This window comes from Elaeis guineensis, chromosome 13 (assembly GCF_000442705.2).
Source record: "Elaeis guineensis isolate ETL-2024a chromosome 13, EG11, whole genome shotgun sequence".
Taxonomy (NCBI): Eukaryota; Viridiplantae; Streptophyta; class Magnoliopsida; order Arecales; family Arecaceae; genus Elaeis; species Elaeis guineensis.
In genome coordinates, this window is record NC_026005.2 from 49,472,017 (window position 1) to 49,493,845 (window position 21,829).

Below are 21,829 nucleotides of genomic sequence, written 5' to 3' on the forward strand. Positions count from 1 at the left end.
ATCAATCCAGTACTACTGATGAACTCTCTAAACTTTTGAGACTCCACACTGTCCCTCTCCTACCTACCTCCTTGCTTCTCGTAGGAGCCGACAATGTAATTGAAGTCACTAGCCACCAGAGAAGGCAAGTTCTACATCAGGAGTCTAGGGTTCTCCACCCAGAGCACCCTCTGATTCCTGTGCTTAGTCCTCGCATAGACACCAAAGAGGAGTCAGGACTGCCCAGACTGGTCCGTGATGACAAGGACCACCTGCTGCTCACACCTATGAAATACATCAACTCGAATCAAGCCTCGATGCCACATCATCAGAATGCCTCTCGATAGTCCTTGAGACTCCACAGCATAAGAACTCTAGGCTATATGGATCTTCTGTCTGGTCCAGGCCAGCCTAGTTTTGGAGAGATGGGTCTTGCTTAGCACACAAATATCAGGACCATGTTGTTAGATCAACTAATCAAAAGTCGACTGAAAGGAGAGCTTCTCCATCCTCTGACAATTTCAAAGTAGGATCCTCATGGAGAAGACTCATCAGGAAGGGGGTCTATACTCGTATCCCCCTCACTAAGAGAGTCCACTACAGTCACAACATCCGAAGGCTCCTCCATCTCAATGGCCATCCCCTCATCACAGATAGCCAGCTTAAGCCTAGCCATTGCAGCCTCATGAGTGAGGCTCTGGTTGGTATCTGATGCATGCATGTGCTCCAGGTCCTCAGTTGCCGTCCCCTCAGGTGGGGTGCCTGCCATCACAAGCTCAGCCCTCCGCTTCAACACCCTTGCCTCCACTGGGCCACCAGGCTCTCGACTCACTCCTCCATGCTCTAGTGGGGCCACCTCTACCTCCATCATATCCCTGGCAGCAAAGATGAAGACTCCAGGGCCCCAGTAGCCCACTAACTCCTCTAAGTCTATAGGTGACTGGGCCACAGCCTTTCCTTTCCCTTTATTTTTCTTTGATCCACCTTTTTGGGCCCCTCCAGACCCAGATCATGGCTAATGGGCTTCACTAGAGCCCGGCCCCACATTTGGTTCATGGGGCCAAGCTCGCTTGAGCTGGCCCACCACCTGTGCCCACATCTCCTCACTTGCCTGGCCCATTTTTGGCTGGGTTGGGCCATCCATTGTGGCACTCCTCGCAGATGCACGCCCGACCCCGCCTGCAGACCCCTGATTGATCAATGGGGCGAACAGATTTGGGCCTGAAACCCACCCCCGGCCTTCCACTGACAATGCCATGCCCCTCGTCGATTGTCCGACCATTAGATCCGAACGCTCCCAACTGAGTGATCTCTATCACACGACCTTCACCGACTGACCCTAACCATCATCTCCAGCCATCACCTTTGCCTTGTTCGAGCGAGTCTTCGCACATTCTAGCTCGGGTTGACTCACCAGCGACTCGAGCCTAGTCAACCTACTCATCATCCTTCTCCCATCCATCCTATCCCCTTACCTCAGCTCCCACCAGTGGATGGCTAGCAACCAAGGTCCAAAAAGGGGCCTATCATCCTCTGGTTACCATCCACCTCCTCCGATTGAAAAAGGTTGTCCAGAGCTAGCCTCACAGTCGTAGCTGAAAGAATTATACCATACAAGCCAATCACATATGGGATGCGATGGGATATTTTTCTGTATTTTATCTTTCAAACTCATGTACTTGACATTGTTAATTAATAAAATAGATATTTTGATTCATTATATACTGTATCTTATTATTATTTTAAGATTATAATGAACTCCATAGGTTTAGATAATAATTTTAGGGACGTGATGAGATCATGCCAGTGAGATCTAAATCCTTGATAGCTCTGATCTAAAATATTCTCACTCATTGATTCATTAAGTTAGAGATCAATGATACCGATAAGACTGGCACATCCTATATATGCTCAGTGGTGAGGGTAGTTGATCTCATAACCATTTATGTGGTGACACTAATATAAGAATGTGGGTGCTCATTAGAGAATGAGTTCACTAAATTGACCTATGAGAGAATATCTGATAGAGTCTTATTTACATGTCAGCTGGTTGTTCTTCAATGGGAGTTATGCAAGGGATCTTTTGATCTGAGATTACTATGGTACCTTGTGTACATAAATTCATATTTTGGTTCACTTTCTAACCTGATTCTCTGATCCTTGTGTGGGGTATTTTGAATATGGTAAAATATGCATGGAGATTGTGAGTGGTCAATAAGAGATCGATCACTCCTAATAAGGAGAGCGAACATCCTATGTGATCTCATAGATTGATAATTCTGAAAGTCTTTGGTCAAAGCATGATGATAATTAGAAAGAATTTTTAATATATCATCAATTAAATCATTACCTTCTGATTGAGATATATTTAGATAAGTAATTGGGCTTGATATGATTCCATGCCCATAGCTCATCTGGGGTGTTGTATGATTGAAGGATTGAATTGCACGATAACTTACCACTGAAGAATATTTTTGATATTTTTATCAAATTTCATCTCTTTCGGATAGTCATGACACATTGATAGATGTCAATATTGACTTATAGACTTATAAAAATTAAAAAAATTTAATTCGAGAATTAATTAGAAAGAGTCTTAGTTAATTGGTGCAATTGGGCTGACCTAGTCTAATTAGATTAGGGCTAGGTCAAGAGTCTGAGTCCACTGCTGGCTAGATTTGAAATCCAATGAGTCATACACTTTGAGATTTGATCTTGATCAAATTTAATTAGAATTTAATATAAATTTTAGGGGTTAATTTGATATGCTAACACATTGTATTAACCCAAGTTTCTAATTAGATTAGTTCAAATAAATTTGAGTTAGTCTTAACCTATTGCCTTTGATCTAATTAGATTAGATCCAATTTATTTGATTTATTTCTTTATCTTGGAAGTGTTTTAGATGGAAAAGGAGTCCTCCATGCCACCAGGTCCACACCATTTATTTATTTCAGCCCCATATTTGTTGGTGCCTAAGAGAAGGAAGAGTCCTTCTGCATTAAGGCACATAACCACCTCCTATTTATCCACTGATTCCTTAATTGTCACATGCTAAATTAATTCAAAAAATTTATGAAGCATAGAAGAGGAGGAGTCCTTCTATATGAAGGCTCTTCTACACCAATTAATTTATTAAAAAATTAATTCTCTGCACAGGAAGGTGGAGCGCCAAGAGTTGGCACCCCTTGAAACTTTCTGCAATTCCTTCATCCCATATTTATATGGGACATCCCACATGGGTTAAAATCCTAAAAAAATCAGTTCTTAGGCATGTGATAAAAGAGAAAAAAGTTAGAAAAAAACCAAAGCAAGAAGACAAGAAAACTGAGTGGAAAAAATAAAAAGAATAGAGGTGAGAAAAAAGGCAAGTGTGGTATGCTTATCCTAGGGTTTGATTTTTTTCATGTGTTGGAGTATAAAATCAAATCTTAGATTTGAGATTTCTAGAGAGATCTCTCTTGGCATGGTCCTAGTAGAGGAATCGAAGGCAAATGGATGTTGGTGCGATTGTTCTTTGAAAAGGAAGTCGGCAGCTCACTTGTGAAGAAAAGGCTACAATACTGCACCGGTTGGGAAGGATCTTGATCATCTTTCATGTGGATCACCATTGGAGGACTTCTATTTTAGAGCCTTATAGAGATCATCATTTTATCATATTACTTATTTTAGAAAGCATAAGTTTCCAACTCTTTGCATGCTTGGTTTTGGTTTGTTCGACATCTACAAGGTGATTCTAGGGTTTGAGTTTCGATTGGCTAGTTTTAATTATTAAAGCTTCTGATATGCATGTTAAAATTTTTAAAAATTCATATTCTACTGTGTGATCAGAACTCAACAGTGGTATCAGAGCCATCCTTGTTAGATTTGATCAAACAAGTACCAAAGTTGTAATATAGATTTGATCTGATCATATAATGCCAATATGCTGTGTTGATTTCTAGCATCGATCTTAAAATTAAAAAATATTTTTGACCTTATTTGAAGCATGAATTTAATTTTTAGTTATTAAATTTAGAATTTGTTATAATCTAAAATTGTATAGTTCATGATAGTTTGATGCTTAAATCATTTTGATTAAGGGTGTATTGTATATACATGCCTAATTCGATTAGGGTTTAGTAAGTTGACTAAACTTATTATATGTTAAGTCAAAATTATTTGTACACCTTTTGTGATTCTAGCAATCATTTTTGGCATGATAATATGAATGATATTATAACTTAAAAAGCATGTTGTATAGCATGAATTATTATATGTATGTTATATATTATGTAGATGTTAGGATGTACTAAGACCAGTCTAAGACCCTCTATAAAAATTAAATTAAGTTGTAGTGTCAGAATTCACTTGCAAATCAAATATTGAATTTATTTAATCAATTGGTATCTAGATAAGTGCTAAAGGTGGTTCTCTAATTAGGTCCATATGCTGACTTGATCAACTATGTTGGTGTCTAAGAAAAGCTACAGGGAGCCTCCCACCTACTTACCTAGCCAATTTGGTCTAATTGAGTTTCAAACTTAGATTGATTAGTGATGTAGACACTACAAAGGCCTTCTTTCATGCTTAGTCAATAGAGTATGTCAAGATCTTAGTGAGCTTGTTATGCTATCCACAAGGTTTACTATAGAAATTGATATGATGCTGACTAAGTTCATACTAATGCTTATGGTATATTTGAATAGTATTGCCTTATTGTGCTATCTACAAGAATAGCATTGTTTGAGTATGACCATATAGGAATGAAGGGTTAACTTCACTAGAACACTATAATTTGTTGTGTTATCCATAAGATTATGAGTGATCTAGAGGCAAAAAAAATATTAAAAATTGTATGGAGTACAATTGATAAAGAGTTACCTACTCTTGAACTCATGAATACTTGTTGTGTTATCCACAAAGTGTTTGTGAGGAATAGAGATCTCAATCCCACTTAGAAAATTGATAAGAAGTTTTTCATTTATCATATTAGAGGGCTATGATATTTGATAAAATAGTGAGAGTAACAATTAGATAAAAGACCTAATCCAGTTGTTCCTGTCATCATGAGTTGTCTGCTTATACAGTGTTCTTATTATTGTAGACTAACTACATAATGGCATCCTCACTATCATTATGTGGCATACTAGATGTAAACAAATTGATCAGACTAAATTATGTGGACTGATTAAGAAATTTGATAATAGTTTTCACACAGAAGAAAGTTTCCTATATACTGGATACCCCTACACCCGATACGATCGGAGAAGAGCATCCGAGGAGGGAAGTGCCACATATAAAATGTAACAGGATGACAGTGTAACTATCAAATGTATCATCCTTGTCTCTATGAACAATGAGCTTCAGAGACAGTATGAAGGCATGGATGTTCCTTCCATACTCTTTAATTTAAAGGAGTTATATAGAGAATAAAGCCGAACTGCTAGATATGAGATATCTAAACAGTTGTTCCGTATCAGGATGAGTGAAAGCACGTCCATGCAAACTCATATCTTTAAGATGATTGATCTGATCACTTATTTGGGATAATTGGGTTTCTTCATGGATGGTGAGCTCAATCAGAATTTGATCCTGCAGTCACTTCTCGATTTCTTCTTATAGTTTGTCATTAACTTTCATATGAACAAACTGAATATTAGCCTGCCTGAACTACTGAATATGCTTAAAACAATAGAGAGCCATTTCAAGAATAAAAAGGCTCCAGCTCTTCTTGTAGATAAGATCGCCAAGAAAAAAGACAAGAAGGGTTCTAAGAAAAAAATAAACTCTAAGACTAGCATCTTAAAGAAGAAGGTGAAGAAGGTCTCCGCCAAGGGTACTTGCTATCATAAGGCAAGGACGGGCACTGGAAGAGGAATTGCAAAGAATACCTTGCAACTTTGAAGCATAAGGAAGCAAATATTGCTAAAGATTTGTATATGATACAAACAAACTTATCATTAAATACTTCAACTTCAGATTCATGGATATTGGATACTGTCTGTGGCTCATACCTTTGCAAATTGTTGCAGAGCTGTAGAAAATGAAGAGTCTGAATAAAGATAACTTCATACTATTCGACGTTAGTGGAGGGTCTATCTAGGTCGAAGTCGTAGGAATCAAGATGTTGAAGTTGCCTTTGAACAAATTTTGAAACTGAAGATCTGTTATTACATTCTTAAAATTATTAAAAATATTATTTTTATACCTCTGTTATCAAAAAAAATTTTGAAATAAAAGTTAAAAGCAATGGTTGTTCTATTTATCTTTCTAATGAATTTTATGAAAATACTTATATTGATAATGATCTTTTATTCTTATCACTTAATGATAATGTACTTTATATTGATAATATAAAGAAAAGAAAGAGAGAAGATGTAAATATCACATACCTCTGGCACTATCGACTTGATCATATAAATGAGTCAAGATTAACAAATTATACAAAGATAAATTCTTTGATTCTTATGATTTTGAATCATATGGAACTTGTGAATCTTGTCTCATGGGTAAGATGATTAAGACTTCATTTACTGGACATAGAGAAAGAGCGAGTAACATTTTGGACTTCGTACATATTAATGTTTGTAATTCAATGTCGACTCAGGCCAGAGGAGGATACTCTTATTTCATCACATTTACTGATGATAAGTAAAGGTTTGGATATGTGTACTTAATGAAATATAAATTTGAAACTTTTGATAAGTTTAAAGAATATCAAAGAATGGTTGAGAGACAAACTGGTAAAAGTATTAAAGCTCTTCGATCTAATCGAGGAGGAGAATACTTAACTAATGAGTTTCTTGATCATTTAAAAAAAATAGTATTCTCTCTCAATGGATGCCTCCTTACACTCCATAATTAAATGGTATTGCAGAAAGGAGAAATTGCACCTTATTAGATATGGTGCGGTCTATGATGTGCTTCACAGATCTTCTGATCTCATTTTGAAATTTGCTTTCAAGAGCGCAGTATATGTTTTGAACAAAGTACCATCAAAGTCTGTCTCTAGCACTCCATATGAGATATGGAAAGAGAAGAGGTCCAGTCTTAAACATCTTAAGATTTAGAGTTGCCCTGCTTATGTAAAAAATATTGATGGATATAAACTTAGTACTAGATCAAAAAAATATAAGTTTGTAGGTTATCCCAAGGAGAGTATAGGATACTATTTCTACCATCTTACTCAATAAAAGGTGTTTGTTGGTAGGCATGCTATTTTCTCGAAGAAAGAGCTCATCCAAGAAGGGGCAGTGGGAGGATAGTTGAACTTCAAAAAGTTCTAGACCTACAGTCTATCCAGAATTAGCATATGGAGAATTCATAAGTTGAAGCTCAACCAGAAGTGCTCATTATTGAGGCACAGTCACTATACACACTTCCTCTCCAAAGGTCAAGTAGAGTACATAATGTACCACTCAGGTATGGGTTTGTCACTGAGAATAGCAACACATCACACATCATTGAGAATGATGATCCAACAATCTATTTAGAAGCTGTCATGAGTAGTGACTCTGATAAATGGTTTGAAGTCATGAAATCTGAAATGGACTCTATGTATATCAATCAAGTTTGGACTTTGGTTGATGCGCTCGAGGGTGTGACCCTAATAGACTGTAAATGGGTCCTCAAGAAAAAGATTTGAGTAGATGGTCAGGTACAGACCTATAAGGCTAGACTGGTGATAAAAGATTTCAAACAAAGGCAAGGTGTTGATTATGAAGAAACCTTTTCACCCATAGCCATATTCAAATATATTTAGATCATGCTTACTATTGCTGCATACCATGATTATGAGATCTGACAGATGGATGTCAAGACTACCTTCCTCAATAAAAATCTTGAAGAAGAAGTCTATATAACTCAGCTAGAGAAATTTGTCTCTAGTGGGAGAACAAATCAAGTATGCAAGATAAAAAAATTTATTTATGGATTAAAGAAAGCATCGAGAAGTTGGAATATCCATTTGTTGAGACAGTTAAATCATTTGGCTTTATCAAAAATATGAATGAACCTTATGTGTATAAGAAGACTAGTGGGAGTGCTATTGTCTTCTTAATCTTGTATGTGGATGACATACTACTCATTGGGAATGACATCCATATGTTGCAATCGGTCAAAACATGGCTATCACAAAAAAATTTTATGAAAGACTTGGGTGAAGCATCCTATATACTTGGTATAAAAAATTATAAAGATAGATCGAAAAGGATGCTTGGTTTATCCCAATCAAGGTATATAGACCTTGTGTTGAAGAAGTTCAATATCGAGGGAAGTAAAAGAGATCACTTGCCTATGAGTCATGGCATACAATTCTCTAAGAAGATATCTCCTAAGACACCTGAAGAGAGAAATAGAATGAGTTCTATTCCTTATGCTTCGGCTGTAGAACCGATTATGTATGCTATGCTGTATGCCAAATCTGATGTGGTTTATGCCTTGGGCATTATAAGCAAATTTTAGGCAGATCCGAGAGAGGATTATTGAAAAGCAATGAAAAATATACTCAAATACTTGAGAAGGACTAGAGATATTTTTTTTTATATATGGAGGATCTGATTGAAAATCGAAAGATTATACTAATTTTAGTTTTCAATCTGATCTTGATGATAGCAAATCCATATTTGGATATGTGCTCAATCGGTATGGTGGAGTAGTAGATTGAAAGAGTTTCAAACAGCAAACCATTGCTGACTCAATCACTGAGGTTAGTACATTGCTGCTAGTGAGGCTGCTAAGGAGACCGTCTGGATAAAGAAGTTTATCTCAAAATTGGGTGTGATTTTAAAAATTGAATAATCAGTGCCTCTTTATTGTGACAATATTGGGGCAATTGCTCAAGCTAAGAAATCGAGGTCTTATCATAAATCCAAACATATCCTAAGACAGTTCCACCTCATTCGAGAGATAGTCAAAAGATGCGATATGATTGTAGAGTGAGTTAACACCAAGAATAATATAGTGGATACGTTTACTAAGGTCTTATTATTACAGCAGTTTGACCGCCACCTAGATATCATGGGCATTAAGTATAGGGGCGATTGGCTTTAGTGCAAGTGAGAGATTGAAAGAATTATGTCCTACAAGCCAATCACATATGGGATGCGATGAGATATTTTTCTGTATTTTATCTTTCAAACTCATGTACCTGACATTATTAATTAATAAATTAGATATTTTGATTCATTATATACTTCATCTTATTATTATTTTAATATTATAATAAACCTCATAGGTTTGAGTAATGATTTTAAGGTAGTGATGAGATCATGCTAGTGAGACCTCAATCCTTGATAGCCTTGATCTAAAATATTCTCAATCATTGGTTCATTGAATCAGAGATCAATGATACCAGTAAGGCCGGCACATCCTATGTATGCTCAGTGGTGAGGGTGGTTGATCTCGTAACTACTTATGTGACGATATTAATATAAGGATGTAGATACTCATTAGAGAATGAGTTCACTAAATTGACCTATAAGAAAATATCTGATAGAGTCTTATTTATATATCAGTTGGTTGTTCTCTAGCAGGAGTTGTGCAAGTGATCCTTTGACCTGAGATCACCATGGTATCTTGTGTACATAAATTCATATTTTGGTTCACTTCCTAACTTGATTCTCTGATCTTTGTGTGGGGTATTCTGGATATGGTGAAGTATGCATGAAGGTCATGAGTGGTCAATAAGAGATCGGTCACTCTTAATAAGAGGAGCGAACATCTTATGTGATCTCATAGGTTAATGATTCTGGAAGTCTTTGACCAAAGTAGGATGATAATTAGAAAGAGATTTGTAATATATCATCAACTTAATCATCATCTTCTGATTGAGATACATTTAGATAAGTAATTGGGCTTGACATGATTTCATGTCCATAGTTTATCTGGAGTGTTGTATGACTGAAGGATTGAATTGCAAGGTAACTTGCCATTGAAGGATATTTTTGATATTTTTATCAAATTTTATCTCTTCTAGATAGTTATGACACATTGCTAGATGTCAATCTTGACTTGTGGACTAGCAAGAATTAAAAAAATTTAATTCAAAAATTAATTAGAAAGAGTCCTAATTAATTGGTGCAATTGGGCTGACCTAGTCTAATCAGATTAGGGTTAGATCAAGAGTCTGAGTCCACTGCTGGCTAGATTTGGAATCCAATGGGTCACACACTTTAAAATTTGATCTTGATCTAATTTAACTAGGATTTAATATAAATTTTAGGGGTTAATTTGATATGCTAGCATATTGTACTAGTCCAAGTTCCCAATTAGGTTAGTTCAAATGAATTTGAGCTAGTCTTAACAATTGCTTTTGATCTAATTAGATTAGGTCTAATTTATTTGATTTATTTTCTTATCTTGAAAGTGTTTTAGATGAAAAAAGAGTCCTCATGCCCCCAGGTCCATGCCATTTATTTATTGCCGCCCCATATTTCTTGGCACCTAAGCTAAGGAAGAGTCCTTCTGCATTAAGGCACATAATCACCTCCTATTTATCCACTCACTCTTTAATTATCACATGCTAAATTAATCTAGAGAATTTATGAGGCATAGAAGAAGAGGAGTCCTTCTGTATGAAGGCTCTTCTATACCAATTAATTTACCAAAGATTTAATTCTCCATGTAGGAAGGTGGAGCGCCAAGAGTTGGCGCCTCTTGGGACTCCCTGCCGTTCCTTCATCCCATATTTATATGGGATGTCCCACATGGGTTAAAATCTTAGAAAAATCAGTTCTTAGGTGTGTGATGAGAGAGGAAAAATTTAGCAAAAAAATTAGAGCAAAAAGATAAGAAAATTGAGTGGAAAAAAATAGAAAGAAGAGAGGTGAGAAGAAAGGCAAGTGTAGTATACTTGTCTTAGGGTTTGATTTTTTCATGTGTTGGAGTACAAAATCAAATCTTAGATTGTGATATTTCTAGAGAGAACTCTCTTGATGTGGTCCTAGTAGAGGAATCAAAGGCAAACAGATGTTGGTATGATTATTCTTCGAGAAGAAAGCCAGTAGCTCACTTGTGAAGAAAAGGTTGCAGTGCTGCACCGGTTGGGGAGGATCTTGATCATCTTCCATATGGATCATCATTGGAGAACTACTTTGGAGTCTCATGAAGATCACTATTTTATCATATTGCTTATTTTAAAAAGTATAAGTTTCTAACTCTTTGCATGCTTGGTTTTGGTTTGTTCGACTTCTATAAGGTGATTCTAGGGTTTGAGTTTTAATTGGCTAATTTTAATTGTTAAAGCTTTTGATATGCATATTAAAAATTTTAAAAATTTATATTCTATTGTATGATCGCAATCCAACAGTTGCGCCATCTCTCGATCAGCAACTCTCCTCCGATAAGTGAAAATGTCCATAATGGAGACAAACTCCGTCAAGACACTCGAAGACAAACCATTGTCAGAAAGGGCCGATCGGTCCCAGAACCAGAACCCCCAATCGCAATGGTTGCAAAAGGAATGCACAGGCAAACCCCAGCCATCGCATGTCCATTGTGCACTCATCAAGGAAAACCAGCTTGTCGGTGAGCCACAACATCTCTCGGATAGCTTCCACATCCCAATACTTCAGTAAAAGATGAGGGAGGTGCACCCACACCAAAGTCATTGAAATCACCCCTTCCATCAGAAAGAAGCCCGACCTCCATGGCTTGAGGGTAAGGGCCTGCCATGCCACTGTCCATGGCTGTCGGAGCACCAGGTCTCACTCTGCTACCTCCCAAACTGGAAGAGGAGCAGCCCCCTCTCCAATCCATATGCTGTGATATCGTCTTTAACCGCACCGTAGAGATGGAACTCCCTGGCCATCAATTTCGGCAACACCAGGCCACCCAAGACTCCTGCCAACCACTGTAGTCGCCTCCCACCACACCAAACACTCATGAAGGGCAGCCTTCGAAACCTCCACAACCTTCGAAAACCACTAGATGAGCTCCTTCACCACCTCCAGTGATCGGTTCAATGAAACCCATATTGTTCGCCCCTGTACAGCCCCCTTCTGGCTCATCTCCGATCGATCACCACCCTTCAGATGGTCTCGCATCTCCTTCACCATCTTTCACCACCTCGATGGCTCTGGTAGCAACCCAGATCGCCGACGATCACACACATTTAGTGGCAATGATGTAATACCCAGCATGAATATTAAAGCACAAACAAAACTTAAAAAAAAAAGATGAAAAAACTACCAACAATAGATGGAGGAAAATTACAGAGAAAGACTACTGGATGGATAGGAAGAAAATATAAAAGTAACCACATCTCTGGAGGTAGTGGGTTGTTGACAGACCATTGAAATACTCCAAGTATCTGTAATTATTTCAGCACAAGGACATCAAAGATTACTCCTTATAATTGACAACCACAAGCTATCATTTAAATGGATGAAAGGATCAGATTTATTACAGAGAGCCAAAAATTTTCTCATGATATTGTGGTTGTTGCACCATGGTCTAGAATCCAAGTTCATGCTTTTTGCATTGTCTCATCTCCATCATCAGTTTCTTCACCCAGCAACCTCAATGTAATATATGTCAAGGCTGAACCAAACATGGTGCAATGGTCTTCTGTATGCAAACCCAAGCCATCATCTTTGTTTTGCAATATAATTCATTAAGTGTTTAATATATTGAAGTGTTGAGATTAATGTGCTAAAAAATTAACTATTGTTTAGAATTTATATTGTTGAAATTTATGTTGAGTTATTTTAGTCTTTGTTATCTTATTGGTGTATGTGTCAAATCAGTCAAAGTTGTCTTAAATAAATAATTTTAGAGAAGTGATAAGGTGTATGTCAAAAATTAATATAGAACTCATTTATAAAAGAGTTCAGTTGTAATGGAGCCTATGTGAAAAAAAAATTCAGATTTGAGAGTCAAAAAAAGTTGTTCAAAATACTTAGTTTCCTTCAGAAATATTCTGACATGATTTCTCTCACTAAATTCAACAAACACTTGAGTTTTACCATATATATCAGCTGAGTTTCAATCAATAGAAGTGGTATCAAAGTTTCCGATTGGAAGGAGCTTGATTTGGTGCAAGGAAAGAGATGGCTAAGGGAGGAGGACAAATTGTCAATTGGAGTAGTATCTAGCTACCAATATTTGAAGGAGAAAATTATGACTTGGTTTATTAAGATGTAAATTTTATTTACTTCATTTCATTTGTGGAAGATGGTGACAAAGTTTGAAGAGCAAGAAGATGACAACATGACTGCAGCACCGATAAAAGATTACAAAGAGAAGAAGAGTATGGATGCTGCAGCCCTTGGATTGATACAGAGAAGAGTAACTGACTCAATCTTTCCAAGGATTATGAGAGCAAAAACAATAAAAGAAATACTAGCGATTTTGCAAGTAGAGTATTAAAAAGATGAGAAGATAAGATTTGTCAAAAGTATGCATTTTAGAAGAGAGTTTGAAACATGAAGATGAAGGAGATTGAAACTATTGATGAGTACTTTGGAAGATTTATTGAAAAGGTGAATCAAATGAAGAGTTTTGGTGAAAAAATTTCCAACAAGAAGATTGTAGAGAAGATTTTGGATAGTTTGCTGGAGAGATTCAATCAAATGGTGGTTATTATAGAAGAGACTAAGGACATCTCAAAGTTGAGTATCCAAGAGTTGATAGGATTGTTGAAAACACATAAGAAAAGGTTGAATCAGCACTCAAAAAAATCCATTGAGAGTGCATTTTAATCCAAGCTTACATTGTCATCAATGAATGAAGTAAAAGGATCTATGAGTGGCTAAGGTAGAACTTCTATATTGGTGGACATGGTAGAGGAAAAGGTCAAAACTTCAGAGAAAGAGGAAGAGGAAGCTATAGAGGAAGAGAAAGCAACGACAACAAGCCAAGTGTAGAGAACTTTTCACCAAAGTACTTTTATTGTGACAAGCCAAACCATGCTATGAAGGATTGCTAGAATAAAGGAAGACTTCAATATTTTAAGTGCAAAAGTTTGGGTATGTGCAAAAAGATTATGAGGTAAATACAAAACAGCAAGTAAACTTCACAGAGGAGAAAGAAAGTACAAAAAAATTAGTTTTTGCTTGCCAAAGTATTAAGTGAAGAATGATGTGTGGTACTTGGACAGCGGTTGTAGCAACCATATGACACTAGAGAAGAAGATCTTTCTGGACATGGACAAATCTTTCATTTTGAAGGTGAAGATGGGCAATAGAGTAGTAGTTGAAGTGAAAAGAAAAGGTAGCATTAGAGTTCAAATGAGGAAGAAAAGAAAAGTGATTCATAATGTTTTGTTCGTGATTCATAATGTTTTTGTTCGTGCCAGAATTGGATCAAAACCTACTGAGTCTTGAACAACTTTTGAAGCATAGATATTCACTCATTTTTTAAGGTCATGGATGTGCTATCTATGATAAAACAAGCAAGAAAGTGACAGAGATCAAGATGGGCCAGCAAAGGAGCTTTCCATTGACTTTTAATATGCAAAGGAGATTGGTTTTAGAGTTGATTTGGTTGATAAGAGCTGGTTATGGCATCAAAAGTATGAGCACTTGAATTTTCAAATTTTGAAATTACTTCAATAGCAAAATTTGGTATATGGAATATCAGGTTTTCAAGAGAAAGGAGGTGTTTATGAAGGATGTGCACTTGAGAAGCATCATTATTAACCATTTTCTAAAAGAGTTGCATGGAGATCCAAGGAAATGCTTGAGTTGGTGCATACGGACGTATGAGGATTCATGAAGACACCATCACAAAATTTATATTTCATTCTTTTCATTGAGGATTATCGTCGAATGATATGGGTGTATTTCATGAGGCAAAGATCTAAAGTTTTCAACATATTCAAAAAATTTAAAGTATTTGTGAAGAAGCAAAGTGGTCATAGTATCAAAGTCTTAAGGAGTGATCAAAGAAAGGAGTATACTTCTAATGAATTTTTAAAATTTTGTGAAGAAGAAGATGTAGAAAGACAGTTAACTATGGGTTACACGCCACAACAAAATGGAGTGTTCGAGATGAAGAATCAAATCGTGATGGAGATGGCCAAATCTATGTTGTTCATGAAGAAAATTCCAACAAATTTTTAGGTGGAGGCTATTTATACAGCAATATATTTGATAAATAGGAGTCCTACTTCTGCCTTGAAGAATCAAACACCATTTGAAGCATGGAGCGGATGGAAGCCTGTTGTTAAACATCTTAGAGTGTTTGGTTGTCTATGTTATGCATAGGTTCCAAGGGAGAAGAGGCACAAGTTGGAGGAAACAAGGGAGAATTGTATTTTTCTTGTCTATAGTATAATGTCAAAAGGTTACAGATTGTACTATCTAAAAACCATCAAAGTCATTGTAAGCAGAGACATTATCTTTGATGAGAAGGCAAAATAAAATTGGAAGGAAGGCTAGATTGAAGGTGTAGCTATTCCAGAAGTTGATTTAAAGCAAAAATCAGTTGTAGTAGCTGAAAGTAAGGATGAAGATGATTATCCAGATCCAAGAGAAGGTGCATCATCAAGCTCACAGTTTTTTTCAAAAAAAATGAGCGTGAGTGATATTTATACTAACTACAATTTTTGTATTATTGAAGCAAAAAATTTTGATGATGCAATCAAAGAAGAAGCATAAAAGAAGCTATGCAAGAGAAAATTGAAATGATTAAGAAGAACAAGATATGGCAGCTAGTTAAGAGGCCAAAAGAGAAGGATATGATCGGTGAAGTAGATTTACAGGGTGAAGCACAATCCAGATGGATTGATGAACAAGAACAAGATAAGACTAGTTGCTAAAGGCTATTCTCAGTAGTCTGGAGTTAATTTTAATAAAATTTTTGCTCTTATTATATGTTTGGACATAGTTAGAGCATCATTTCGCTTGTTGCTCAAAAAGGATGGATGTTGTATCAACTTAATATTAAGTCGGTCTTCTTAAATAAAGAGTTGAAGGAAGAGGTTTATGTTGAGCAATCGAAAGAATTTGTTGTCGAAGGATAAGAAGATAAGGTGTATTTGTTAAAGAAGATGTTGTATGGGTTGAAGTAAGCTCCAAAAGCTTGGTATAGCCAAATTAACAGCTACTTTATTGAGCAAGGCTTTAGAAGAAGCAAAAGTGAGCCTATTTTATATGTGGAGAATGAAGGTAAGGATGATTTTCTGGTTGTTGCTCTTTTACGTTGATGATTTGATAATTACGGAAAGTAATGTAAAATTGATTAAAAGATTTAAGGGTAGGATGATGAGGAGGTATAAGATGAATGATATGGAGCTATTACATCATTTTCTTGATATTGAAATTTATCAAGATGATGCTGGTGTGTTTATTTATCAAAAAAAATTTGCTAAAAATGTATTAAAGAAATTCAGAATGCTTGGTTGTAAGATGGTTGACACTCTTTTGGTTGTGAATGAAAAGCTTATAATGAAGGATGATGGAGGGCATAAGGTGGATGGGACTTTCTATAAAAATTTGATAGATAATTTGCTTTATTTGATTGCTACTAGACTTGATATCATATACGCTACAAGTATTCTTTCAAGATTTATATATTTTTTAAATCATTTTCACTTTAGGGTAGCAAAGAGGGTGCTGAGGTACGTCCAAGACAATGGATTACATAATCAAATTTGAAAAAAGTGTTGGAATGAGGTTGATTGATTTTTGTGATAGTGATTAGGATGGATGTATTGGTGATATGAAAAGTACTTCAGGCTATGCTTTCTCTCTTGGTTCAGGCATATTTGCATGGTGTTCGAAGAAGCAATAAATAGTGGCTCAATTTTCTACTAAAGCTATATACTTTTCCGTTGGTTTGTCAACTCTACAAACTATTTGGCTAAGAAGAATCATGAAAGATATTGGAGAGAAGCAAGAAAAAGCCATAATAATTTTCTGTGACAATAAGTCAGCCATTGTAACTGTAAAGAATCTAATTTATCATAGCCAAACAAAGCACATTACCATCAAGCATCATTTTATTCATGAAGCAATTCAACAAGGATATATGGAGCTGAAGTTTTGTAGGTCTGAGGAGCAACTTGCTGATATTTTCATAGAGGTGTTATCAAAGATCAAGTTTCAAAAATTAAGGAAAGCTGTGGGAGTTCAAAGCCACCACATTAAGGAGGAGCATGTAGAGATTAATATGCTAGAAAATTAACTATTGTTTGAAATTTGTATGGTTGGAATTTGTGTTGAGTTATTTTAGTCTTTATAATCTTGTTGGTGTATGTGTCAAGTCAATCAAAGTTGTATTAAATAAAGAGCTTTAGATAAGTGATAAGGTGTATGCTGAAAATAGATGTAGAACTTATCTATAAAAGAGTTCAGATGTATCTGGAGTTTGTGTGAAAAAAATTCAGATTTGAGAGTCAAAAAAAGTTATTCAAAATATTTAGTTTTCTTCAAAAATATTCTAACCTGATTTCTCTCACAATATTACATAAATATTTGAGTTTTACCATACACATCAATCGAGTTTCAGCCAACATGAAGCTTTGGATCCTCTATGTAACAAAGAACTGCTATATGAAATTGAGAAGGTTTTTAATTATGGATACCTGATGATTGTAGAGGTAATGGTGAATCTCCTGCTTGTGCTTTGATGATAAAATAGTATTTAATACTCCAATAATAGATAAAGCTATAATTTGTATTATATAATGAATCAAACACATAAAATAATTATCATCGTACAACAAAAAGGTAGCGATACGATGCCTTTACCCCCCCGCCCCCATCAATGAATGAAATGCATATTCTTATATTTTTTTAGACAAGTTGATAGAGAGGCATGAGCCCTTAACTTAGGAATAATGTCAAACCAATATGTTCACATTAGAGATAAAAATGATCCAAAAATCATCATTCTGCAGTATTAAGTATCAATACTATCACCAACTATACAATACTAATTTAGCATAAATCAGTACAAAGATTGAATATGTACTAGATGGGAGTAAGTACCAAGCCAGGCATAAGAAACATCAAGCTACCATAGTTCCCAGGCTAGTGTCCATCATGTGCTTGAAGAGCAAAACAACAGCTAATAGCCCTTCTTAAAGAGGTCAAGACAACTACTTTTATAACATCTTCATGGTCTTCTAGCTTGATGTGGGGAAAGTTTATTTCAAGTGGATTCTCCTTTGCAAACTGCATTAACAAAGTTAAAAAAGAATCATATCACCACCTTTAAATAAAAGAGATGATAGGAAAAGGAAGGGGGGTCTATTTTCCATCAGAACATACTTTGCTGTCCAAACTATAGAGTTCCAGAGCCATTTTTATCTATTCAAAAGCAAGCAAACTCATACGCTAATGTACTATCATTTGACATTTTTAATTATGGAAGACATCCGAGCAATTAGAGAGTCTTAGCTACAAAACTAGCATGTATAGATGACTTGAAGTGAGTGTTAGCAAATTTTTTTTTTTTTTGAAGGTAAGTGTTAGCAAATTCTATCATCATAACGAGTTACAGCATAGTAATTTGTGTAATAATCAAAGCAATATTGTCTATCATCAACCTTTAAGTCCCAAAGCTAATTCTGACATCATGATCTCAACATCATTTAAATATTTTAGTAGGAGAAAATCCATAAATCTCAAATAAATTTTGAAAGTTTTAGAAACAATTTAAATTCTAAAATAACGGTACTAGACATGCCAGATGCTTTCCTATGTAGTTATAAATGTCATCACACATGACCAAATAATTTTCTACCTTCAATCCATGAATTTTAACTAGCTTGTGATGAATATTCTCAAGTCATTGAATGATGAATTCTAAGTTTATCTATATTGAATAAGAATAACAGTATATTTGGGTCTCCTAGTTACTTTTATCAACAATCAGAGACAACTAGCACATATTACTATCTGTCCTAATAAGACAAATATTTTTAAAAAAAAGAAAGAAATAAACTTGCAACTACATGAGAAGATCAGTGCTGTGCTTCATCTCAAAATGATGCTTTTGAAATAGCTCACGGGCCTTCTCGACTGCATCGATCTCCTCAGCTATGCCTAGATTCGATTTTCTACATGGTTGTTCATGGTCCTCAGCCATAGGCTACTGCCCTATGCAATCTTAAGCCTCCATGTTATCAAATCAAGAGGTAGAACTATAAGAATCTATCCATTAAAATGATTAACATAAAATCCGGTGAGGAAAAAAGGTTCAAGATTAGGGCAAAAACCATATATAAATCTATCATGCTATAAGGAAAAAGAAAAGAATGCCGACAAACATATAAACCGCATAACATCCATTCTTTCAATAATCAAGCAAAATCAAGAAATAGAGAGCAATGTAATAAGAATAAGAAGGGGGCCAAGTAAAATATTTCTAGTTTGATTTGCAGGAGAAAATCAAGAAAAAGATATGTACGAAGATAGTAGTACCTTCAAGATTAAGATATTTTGATGGTGACGAGATAGAAAGATTGAAAAAAAAAGAGAAGTACAGATTAGGGTTTTTTCATTCTTTAATGTATCTGGAAGCTTCCTATGACACGCAAAGGTGGTGATAGTGAAGTGCTCTCTTCTATCTTCTCCTCTAATCTCTATTACCATCAACTAAAGGGGGGGAGTGAATAGGAGACTCTTGGGTCTGTAGGGTATTTATTTTCAAAATCTAAAAAGGACTGTATTTTTTTCATGAAAAGATAAACTAAAAAGGGACTAGTGAGGACCCAGAAGCGATTTATCTTACATCACGATGCGATCAACTCTAGCATGGCTATGGCCTCTTCCAACATGATGTGTCGCGATGGGAGCTCCAAACCCATCGGCTTGGCTCAACTGCCTGCATGTAGGAGGAAAGAGAAAAAATAGGTGGCACTCAGATAGCAGACATGATCGCAAGGTGGCACTTGCAGTGGCAGAGGGGCCAAGCTTTTGCTACAAACGGAGCAGAGCGAGGCTAGGGAGGCAAAGTCATCAAAGAAGAGGGTGAATTCGTAGGATTGATTTAAGGGTCGGAGGTGGACCAAAAAATAGAGGCATCGAAGAAACATCAATCTGTGCATCCGAATGATCTGACTGAATTGAGAGATTTGATAATCATTGTCTCGACCGCATCATGAATAATTCATGATGCGATGTGGGCAAACCAACTTTTCAGACCTCATTGAGAAGACATGTGGATAAGCCCAAACTGATGGACTAGCTTGATGTGATGGTAGTATGCCCCACTCATCAAACTTATTCAATGCAATCCCACCCCCATCATGTGGACATCAGGAAAAAATATACTTTAAAAATGTATATTTATACAATTAAGTTAAAGGGAAAGTCAGTGATCTTTCAATGCAATAAGTGTCATACATCCAACATCCCACATGTCCTTTAGTTAAGTTGCTATGTATCATCCATCCAATAGCTGATATATTTACATTTAAGATGTAGATGCATTACATTTAAGAATAAAAAAATATCAAATCCATGTGTTTTAAGTCCACTTGCTGGATGACATAATCTACTTGTTGGATAACAGAGACCATCATTTAAGAGGAGAGGAGATAGGATCTTGCTTTAAATATAGTGATTCTCAGATGAGATTGCTTTAGATGTGGTGATTCCTGGATGTATTTGATAATTCTTTCTGAGTCATACATTTAGACTGCTGGGTAATAGGTCATTGGAGAGATCTTTAATGGATTTGGCAGTCTGAGAGAGTATGATTTGAACAAGGAGCCATGCATGCTAGTGATTGTGTTCCATTTGATGAAGGGGACTAGTCAAGCAAAGGAAGACTAGATTTCTTTTAAGAGAGGATTTATATATATCCTTCTTTAGATAGTAGATAGCAATCGTATGTCGAAGAAAAAATTTTCTAATGAGATTTTTTTTCTTTACCTATAGTATTCTATATCCTCATTTTGTTTTGAACTCATAAGGCTATTTGGGGTGGTTGCTATAGGTTCTGTGGCCATCCATTCTCCTTGTTGCATCATTTAAGAAAGAAATAATTTCGATACATCTAAGGTTTGTTTTCTTATATTTTTTATTATCAGAGCAATGGGGGTTTACTGTCTAGGAAATGATAGCCTTTCTTAAGAGAAAGGGTTCCTGTTTTTACTATTATGGTGATCAACATTGTTGATCATCATTGATGGTGAAGTTTTTAAGAAGGTTACTGCATAGAGTAGCCATCTATACTCGTAGGAATCACCATGGATAGGATTGCGATGAGGGTTTAGCAGCCTTTCAAGGTAGTATAAAAAAAAGATCGGGAAGGTTGCTACTGAAGTTCACTATTTGCAAGTAATATATCATCTACATATAGGATCAGATATATGTACCTACTCCTATTAACCTTAAGGTATATATATTAATCCATAATATTTTTTGTAAAGTCAAAAGAGCTAAGAATATCATAGAATTTCATATATCATTTGAGGGAGGTTTGTTTAAGTCCATATATGGACTTTTTTAACTTGCAAATAAGGTAACTATCTTTATCTATATAAAAATCTTCAGACTGAGTCATGTACGCTATCTTTTCTATATTCTCATTCAAAAATATTATTTTCACACCTATTTAATGTAACTCTAAATCAAAATAAGCTATTAAAGCCATAATTAATCTTAATAATTTTGTTTTTGAAAATAGAGAGAAGGTTTCATGATAGTCAATACTTTTTTTTAGGGAAACTCTTAGCTATAAGTCTGATCTTATATCGTTCAATTTTATCTGAGGAGTCTCTTTTGGTCTTATAGATCGATTTACAGCCAATGATTGAAGTATCTTTAGGTAATTCAATGAGATTTCAGACTTAATTTTTAGCTATGGATTTCATCTCATCCTTCATAGCATCATATTAGTATATGGATTTGTTTTCACTCATGGCTTGTAAAAATGATTTAGAATCATTATCAGGCCCAACATCAAAGTCGGA

General features: G+C 35.6%; 1 pseudogene; it reads right to left on the reverse strand.

Moving 5' to 3' along the window:
- LOC105033121 (cycloartenol synthase-like) overlaps positions 1–18,996 on the reverse strand; it is a 115,448-nt pseudogene extending 96,452 nt beyond the window's left edge.
- Positions 18,997–21,829: the final 2,833 nt, after the last annotated feature.